Here is a 9801-nt window from a genome sequence, read left to right as displayed (position 1 = left end):
ATGATCTTTTTCTTAGCACAGAAGCATGTTAAGATAGTTTTAGCAATATCTATGAACTGTGTTCAACCCAAAAGAATATTAGAAAAGGTAAAGCTGAGAGAAGACCCTCATAGATCCTTCATATGAAAGAAGCATACACAACATCCTTAAACAAAGGAGTGACTCAGGAATTTAATACCAAGCCAAGATGTCATGAACAATTTTAAAACAATAAACAGGTGTAAATTCTCATGAAAGTAATAATGTCTTAGATATGTCACCAAAAGCACCAAAAGCACAAGAAACCAAAGAAAAAATAGATAAATCAGAATGCACCATACCTGTTTTAAATTAATGAAATTTAAGTTTTAAATTAAAATTAAAAACTTTTGTACTTGATAGGACACCATCAAGAAAGTGAAAAGACAACCCCAAGAGTTGGACAGAAGTTTTACAAATCACGTATCTGAGAAGGGATTTGTATCTAGAATACATAAGGAATTCTTACAATTCAATAATAAACAGACCAATAACCCAATTAAAAATGGAGAAAGGATCTGAACAGACTTTAAAGAAAATATACAGGTGGCCAATAAGCACATGAATAGATACTCAACATAATTAGCCATCAAGGAAATTTAAATCAAACCCACAGTGAGATCTCACTTCATACTCATGAGGTTGGCTACAATGAAAAGGAGATAATAACAAGTGTTGAAAAAGATATGGAAAAACAGAACCCTCTTACATTGCTGGTGAGAATGTAAAATGATGCATTTGCTTTGGAAAGCAGTGTAGCCCCAATGGATTAAACACACCCAGTAGTTCCACTTTTAGGACTATACCAAGAGAAATGAAAACTTATGTCCACACAGAAACTTTTACACAAATGTTCATAGCAGCATTACTCATAGTAGCCAAAAGATGGAACCAGCCCAAATGTCCATCAGCTGATGAATGGATAAATACCAAATGGTATATCCATACAATAGAATAGTATTAGTAAACAGAAAGAAAATACCAATAGATGCTATGACATGGATGATCCTTGAAGACGTTGTGCTAAGTGGAAGAATCTAGTCCAAAGGACCACATATTGTATGGTTCCATTTATACAGAGTATCCGTAATAAGTAAATGTATAGATATAGAAAGTAGATAAGTGATTTCCTAGGGTTGGGGTGATGGAGGGGTGGGGGATGGAAGGTGACAGCTTAGAGGTATGGAGGATCTTTGTGGGGCAATGAAATTGTTCTAAAATTGATTGTGGTAGTAATTCCACAGCCCTCTAAATATACTGAAAGCCAATTAATTGTACACTTTAAGTGGGTAAATTGTATGGCATGTGAATTACTTCCCAGTAATGCTCTTAAGGAAAAAAAAATAGGCAATTTGGTCTTTCAAGATCTTGGGGACTATGGCTAATACCAGACTTTCCTCTAAAAAGAGGAAAATGAGGACTTCGTGACAAAAAATGCCTAAATGTCCCATTTTTGTCACTTCTATGTTGTCCTCCCATCCTAACTACAAAATCACTTCAGATCTGGATTTTTCTGACAGTTCACTGCTCTCAGAAACAAACATGTTATTCCAAAGTTAGACTTTGGTGCAGGAAACTCCAAGAGTTGCTGTCCTGAGTGGCTCAGGGTCAGAAATGTCATTTTGCTTCTCTCACACCATGCTGGGAAGCACATGAAAGCCCTCTGCCCTTTCTCCTTTGAGTCGATTTTTCTTCTTGTCTCCCAAGGCTTTACCCAGGAAAAGACAGGACAAGTACCCTGGGACTTGGGATTTCTTCAATCTACCAGAATTTTCTTTCATTTATTTTCCCTCACAGAGTCTTACCAGGTGGCTAAAGAGAGGGTCTAAGACCCCATCAGTCACTTAACAATCTTTGCTTTACCTTTCACACTCCTCTTGTTACCCAAGAAATCAGTATTAAGTATCAGGAAAAGGAAGAGATGATGTTTACATTTTTGTGTATTTTCCCAAATTTGAGGCCCATCTCAGAGATTTTCCCATTTCTTGCAGATTTATATCTCTGAAACTCAGATACCTGGAAATGTTCTGTGTTTTCTCTATCATCCTTTCTTCCATCAACCATTGCTTGTTGAATGAAGAATGGTCAACGTTAAAAAGAAATATAATAACAAGAAAAGTTTGGTTTATATTTCAAAATAGTATCTCATCACATTAAAAAATTCAGCAACTCCTCTTTATATAATCAATAACCAATTAGAAAATATAATGGAAGAAAGATCTTATTTATGTTGGCAATGGTAGATGTAAAATTTCTACCAATTAACAGGAAGTATGGAAGATCTACACTAAAATTATAAAGGAAAGGAAGCTTTAGAACTCTACAGAGTAAATAAGAGAAGACTAGAATAAATAGTAGGATATATCTCGTTAATGAATAAGGTTCAATACTGGAAAAAAATGTCATTTCTTTGAAAGAAAGCCTATGAAATTAATCTCAAAGCAAATACCAGTAGACTCTTTCCTCATGAAGAACTTATTCTAAAGTTCATGTGACAAAACAGTTATGGCAGATAGTTAAAAAATTCTGGGAGAAGAAAGAGATATGATAGATCAATAACCCAACTAGGCATTGAAAGTACTTATGAAATGATAGTAATTAAAATAGTTTATAACTTCCCCCTAACAAGAAGAGGTCAGTAAGACAGAATAGGGAATTTAAAATTTGACACAACATTGTAAAATGACTATAACTCAATAAAAAATGTTTTAAAAAATTTAAAAATAAGAAATAAAAAATTCAGCCAAAAAAAAAAGAATAGGGAATTTAAAAATGTATTCAACTACTTACAGTTATTTGATCTATTTTAAGGATAGCATTTCAAATAGGAGAGGAGAAGATGGGTTTTTCAATAAATAATGTTGGGAAAATCTGTATGTGAAAAAAAAATTAAGTAGGATTCCTACAACTCTCTTTATACCAAATAAAAACAGATTGGCTATTTAAAGATAAAATTATAAAACTATATTATAGAAGAAAACTAAGGTAAAATTTGTGTATAATCTTGGAGTAAGAAAAGTCTTTTTAAACAAGACATAGAACCTAAAAGCCATAAAGGAAAAGATTTAAACAATTTATTACATAAAAATTTAAAACTTCAGTGTGGCAAAAGAATCTTAAACAAGTCAAAAGGCAAATCAAATGACAGACAAAAAGTAAGTTTTCTTTATATAAATAGCTCTAACAATGTAATAGAAAAGAATAATGGCCTAATAGAAAAATGGGCAAAAAATGAAGTATTACATAGAAAAAGAATTTAAAAATGAAGTAAAAAATAATAAAATAATTCAAAACATGTTAAAAAGGATAAGTGGCAGCCAAAATATCTGGTAATAGTCCTGTCGCATCCAACTGTGGATATAAACCATCAATTCATCATTTCTTCATGACTTGCTCTACTTCCCTGAAGTACCAGAGATTGTATTCTGGTTAGTACGAATATCTCTGATCCCTTTGGGGCAAGATACTGAACATAGGTGTGTATCTTAAACATTAGAATAATATTAAGCTCAGTTAACATTGGTGGTAACTGAAAATAAATCACTCAAATCATTCCTGACATTTTGAAATGAATTGGTATTGTGTTCAAAGGAGCCAGTTAATTGAAGGCTTTTGTTATTGGTTTAATGCAGATGGTCTAACGGAAGGCAACTTTAAGAGATGTGTGTGTGTGTGTATATATATAGATATATATAGATCTCTCTCTATATATATATATATATGTGTGTGTGTGTGTGTGTGTATATATATATATATATGTATGTATATGTATATATCTCATCCAGATTGAAGAAACTGTTTTTCTAACAATATATTCTTAAGAAACCTTGGATTGCAAGAGAAATTCTACAGTATAAAATTGGGAAACAAGAGTCAGACCCATTGTGAGAATGCTTTTAAGGGTTTATTTAGGGGACATTGTTTGACCTGTACTGCAGGCAAATTCAGGTAATAATAAACCTTCAAATAAAAGACTTTTTCAGTTAATTAATGATCCCATGTCCATATAAGTGAATCTTGAAAGTTCAATGAGATGTATCACGGATACCTAATAAAATAATAGCTATGATGCAGCTTAATAACTTACCTGGAAACTTTAAAACTTAAAAAAAAAAAAGCCTTAATGTAGGAGCATCACATTAGTTAAATTAGAGAATTCCAGAATCTCTGGTAAGAGTGTGAGCTGTAACACCAACACCTTAATACTCTTTGAATGTAGTCATCATTTCTATGTATCTAAAGTACTGACATGGATATCAGGAAACTATTCACAAAGGAGATTTTAAGACAAGCGATAGCTCAAAATTTAGAGCCTAGAATTACTAATTTGTAAAGAAAAATGAAGAGAGTTAAATATGTATATATACACATATATTTTTTGGGGCTGAATGATAAAAATAAAATACTGTGATAACTAGGAGTATTTTTATATTGAAGAAAAGAAGTAGATGGAGGCATATTTAGAATAATACAAAGACACAATCAGTGAAATAAAAAATGATAATTTTGGAATGGCTGTAAGGGAAAACACTAATAAATTGATCACAAAGGTTTTGATAGTACCCCTACAGAGCATAACTTGAGTCATATCTTTTTCTTTTAAGATAAAGTGTAAGCTAACAAACCAAGGAATTGTAAATATGTACCTAATGTCAGGAAGAAAAGCAAATTAAATTTTATTCAACCTATAATCTCTTAAATGTAATAGATTGCCTCTGTTGAGCTCTGTGCGTTAGTGTTATACATGCATATAATCTCTGTATGGTGTGAAGAGTATTTTAATTTCAAAAGTCAGTTATTTGATAATAAAAAGTGATGCACTACTGAATTAAGCAATAATGTAAATAAATCTTTGAGGATCAAAAGAAGCCAGACACAGTAGTACGCATGCTGTAACCATCCCATGTGTATGAAATTCAAGAACAGGCAAAATTATTACTCAGCATAGGAATTTTGAGATTAATTTTGTTGCAGTATGTATCAATTGTTCATTTACTTTTATTGCTGAGTGGTGTTTTATTGGGCTATCATTGCACAGTGTGTTTATTCATTCACCTTTTAATAAACGTTTGGGCTATTTTCAGCTTATGCCTATAACAAATAAAGCTGCTGTGAACCTTTGTGTAAAATTCTCTGTGTAGACATGTTTTTTTATTCTCTTGGGTAAAAACCTAGCAGTTGAATAGTTGGATTCTATGATGGGTAAATGTATCAATTTTTTAAGAAAGTGTTAAACTGTTTTCCAAGGTGGATGTACAATCGTGTATTCCCATCAGCAATTAAACAGAGTTCCACCTGTTCTACACTCTTAACAACACTTTTTTTTATTGAAGCGTACTCAATTTATACTGTTGTGTCAATTTCTGGTGTACAACACCATTCTTCAGTCATACATGAATATACATATATTCATTTTCATGTTCTTTTTCATCATGAGCTACTACAAGATATTGAATATATTTCCCTGTGCTAGTTTATTATATATATACCACTCAGTATCTGCAAATCTCGAACTCTCAGTTAATCCCTTCCCATCCCCCCAACCCCCTGGCAACCACAAGTCTGTATTCTATGTCTGTGAGTCTGTTTCTGTTTTACATTTAAGTTCTTTTTTTTTTTTTTAGATTTCACATATGAGTGGTATCATATGGTATTTTTCTTTATCTTTTTGGCTTACTTCACTTAGAATGACATTCTCCAGGAAAATCCATGTTGCTGAAAATGGCATTATTTTATCATTTTTATGGCTGGGTACTATTCCATTCTATAAATATACCACTTCTTCTTTATCCAGTCATCTGTCAATAGACATTTAGGTTGTTTCCATGTCTTGGTTATTGTAAATAGTGCTGCTATGAACATTGGGGTGCAGGTGTCTTTTTTAATTAGGGTTCCCTCTGAATATATGCCCATGAGTGGGATTGCTGGGTCATATGGTAAGTCTATTCCTAGTCTTTTGAGGAATCTCCATACTGTTTTCCACAGTGGCTGCACCAAACTGCATTCCCACCCTTTTCTCCACAGCCTCTCCAGCATTTATCATTTGTGGACTTTCGAATGATGACCATTCTGACTGGTGTGAGGTGATACCTCATTGTAGTTTTGATTTGCATTTATCTGATAATTAGTGATTGTGAACATTTTTTCATGTGCTTATTGGTCATTCATATGTCTTCATTGGAGAATTGCTTGTTTAGGTCTTCTGCCCATTTTTGGACTGGGTTGTTTGTTTGTTTGTCTGTTTGTTTTATTAAGTCTTATGAGCTGCTTATATATTCTGGAAATCAAGCTCTTGTCAGTTTCAGCTTTTGCAAATATTTTCTTCCATTCCGTAGGCTGTCATTTTGTTTTGCTTATGGTTTCCTTTGCTGTGCAAAACTTGTAAGCTTAATTAGATCCCATTTGTTTATTTTTGTTATTATTTATATTGCTTTGGTAGACTGCCCTAGGAGAACATTGCTGAGATGTATGTGAGATAATGGTTACTTATATTTTCTTCTAGAAGGTTTATTGTGTCTTGTCTTATGTTTAAGTCAGTAAGCCATTTCGAATTTATTTTTGTGTATGGTGTAAAGGAGTGTTCTAGCTTCATTGATTTACATGCTGCTGTCCATTTTCCCAGCACCATTGGCTGAAGAGACTGTCTTTATTCCATTGTATGTTCTTGCCTCCTTTGTCAAAGAGTAGTTGACCAAAAGTTTATGGATTCATTTCTGGGCTCTCTATTTTGTTCCATTGATCCATACGTCTGTTTTCATACCAATACCATTCTGTTTTATCAACAACACTTGATATAGTTAGCTTTTAATTTTTCAGTCCTCCTAACATGTTTAATAGAATGGTTTTAACTTGAGCATCCTTGATGTCTAATGATGCTGAGTTTGTTTTTAAATCGTAGAATATCCAAACTAGTCTAAAGTGGAAGAAGGCAAATCATTTGTTGTCTGGGAATGAGGCAGAGGGAGGGTTGAATTACAAAAGGACACAAGCAGCTTTTAGGAGTGATGGAAATATTTGTCTTTATTGTGGTGATGGTGTAACTGGTATAGATACATGTAGAAAAGGATCTAATTGTACACTTTAAATATATGTGTAGTGTACTTCATTTATATGTTAATAAATGTTTACAGTAATTTTTGGAAGTACAGGCAAAATTAGTCCATGATGAAAAGCAACAGAACAATGATTATCTAGGGGTAATAGGGATCACCTGGAAGGGAGCATAAGTGAACATTTTAGGGTGGTAGAAGTGTTATTTCTTGGTTGGGTCATTGTTCAGTCAGGTGTTTGTGTTTATCAAGACCCACCAAAGCAAATGCTTAAGATTTGTGTAGTTCATTATATACAGATTTTCCTTCATTTTTAAAAAATTCATTATTTGAGATTTTACTTCACAATGTCCCTATAATATTTGCACTATTTATGCAAGGTTCTGTTTTTTTTTCCTGACCACACAGAATTAAGCTTTGTGTCTGATCTTTTATTTCTTACCACAGATAAATATTTATATTTATATTGAAGATCAACAAACTGGCAAATTGGTAGCAGAAGCTGCTGCATGCAAAGAAGAGTTTGAGTGAGTGACAGACACTGTTACTGTCTCACCGATGAATTTATTCATTGACCTTGAAAGTCACTTGGGAAACACAGAAATATCAGTTTCATAAGCAGGGTCAAGGAGTAATTGAAATATAGCAGAATTTTTCACAAAATTGTTATGGTCGTTATTTTCTTATATTCACGCTTGATGCCACTCTGTTGAATGCTAAGCTTTTTTTCTTTTTTTGGAAGGGTTCTTCATTAAGTAAGAACATAGTATTTGTGGCAGCAGTCTCAGAGGTTGTCCCCGCATGATCTTTGCATCTTGGTGTTCCCACTTTTGCATAATCCCTTCCCCTTGAGTGTGGGCAGGACCTGTGACTCTCTTCTAACCAACAGAATGGAACGGCAAAGGTGACAGGCTATCATTCTCACGATTGTGTTACATTACGTAAGATTCCGTCTTTGTAGTGGGCTCATTCTAAAGACCTTCCCTTCCTAACTGGATTTGAGGAAGTTAAGAAGCCATTTGGAAATTCCACCTGGAAACCAGTTGTGGGTGGCCTCTGGATGCTGAGGGCAGCTTCCAGCTGCCAGCCAGTAGAAGCAGGGCCCTCAGTCCGACAACCAAAAGGAAATTTATTCTGCCAGTGATCTGAGTGTCCTTGGAAGAGGGCTCTTCCTCAGCCAAATATTCAGGTGAGAATGCAGCTCCTCCAACCTCTTCATTACAGCTGTATGAAATCTTAGGCATTGGACTCAGCTAAGCCATGGCCAGACATCTATCCTGTAGAAACTCTGAGATGACATGTGTGTGTTGTTTTAAGCCACTATATTGTGGTAACAACTATAAAACAATAAGAAGCTAATACAATATTTTCCCTTGAATGTGCTAATTAAATCTCTTTAGATACCTTCCCTGTTCCATTAATTTCCCAATTTATTGCTGACGCTTCAGCTCGGGTCACAGCTCAGGGGCTCCAGAGTCAGTTCCTCTGCCAAGTGTGTTGATGTTGGCACAGAACTCTGCTACAGCTTGAGCATCTAACAAGACCAGACACATTTCTTCAGTTCCTTTGAAGAGATGACGTTGTGGCTCCATCTCAGGCCAAGAAAATAATTTCCCACCTGTACATAATAAAGGCTGAGCTTGTACCTTCAACTAAATGATGCTAAGAAGTAACCCCAGGCTAAATAAACATAATAAAATAAATATGTAACATGGGAGAGAAATCTGGGAGTAATTTTGGTAGTTTACAATTTTGAGTTTTGAGTATTTGCCTTTTTCCTCATTTAAATGATTTTGAAAGCAACTGCTTAAAAAGATCTCAGGTCAAAAATGCCATCAAAAGAATTGTTAGCATTATCATGTGGATCACATTTCAGAGCTGCCCATTTTGAGAGGTCAAAGGAGAAAAGCTACAAAGGGATTTTTATTTTCAGTTTTATTTATTTTACTTAATTTTTAAAGTTCAATACCATAAAAGAACTTTATTACCTGAATGTCCTTTTCTTCTCCTTAATTTAATGCGAAATAATCTTATCGTAGTTTTACTGAAATGGTTCGACACTCTTGCTGAAGTTCTTCAAACCCTGAATATCTTTCAGTTTCTTTTTAAAGCACTTTATTAAACACATAACACTTCATTTCTATAGATATTTGACTTGCTGTCTGCAAGACTTCCAAAATCAGTAGTACAGTCTAGACTTATTAATTAATGTATATAATGAGACAACATACATCCCAGTTTGCTTTACTCTTCATGCAACCCTAGAAGTCACATTACAATAACCAGAGCCAAACATTGAATTCTGCCATCTTAAGGTATTGATTTAATAAATCAATCAGTAGGTATCAAGTTCCCATAAGGTACAACACTGTGGCCTAAATGTATATATGTGTTTCTAATTATATGTGGCAACATTTTTAGTCTTAAACATTACTTAGAGTTGATAGCGCAAATACAGAAGACCACATGGGGTAATGTAAATGAACAAAAGAAATCTTTTTAGCTCATGCTTTGTTCATATATTACATGGAGACCTTGGAACTGAATCAAACTGTCTCATTCAATTGAACAAAAATTTTTAAACAAAAGATGTAGTCAACAAGCTTGGCATAAGGTCAAGAGTTAAATGTCTAAAAGGAAATGATAACCAGGAAGTCTGAATAAATTATGTCTCCAAGTGCCTTCCTCATGACCCCGTAAGTAGTAAGGACTGGGGCATTCAGGTATAGAGTGC

Source organism: Vicugna pacos, chromosome 35 (genome assembly GCF_048564905.1).
Source record: "Vicugna pacos chromosome 35, VicPac4, whole genome shotgun sequence".
NCBI classification, from domain to species: Eukaryota; Metazoa; Chordata; class Mammalia; order Artiodactyla; family Camelidae; genus Vicugna; species Vicugna pacos.
Note: the sequence above shows the minus strand (reverse complement) of the source record.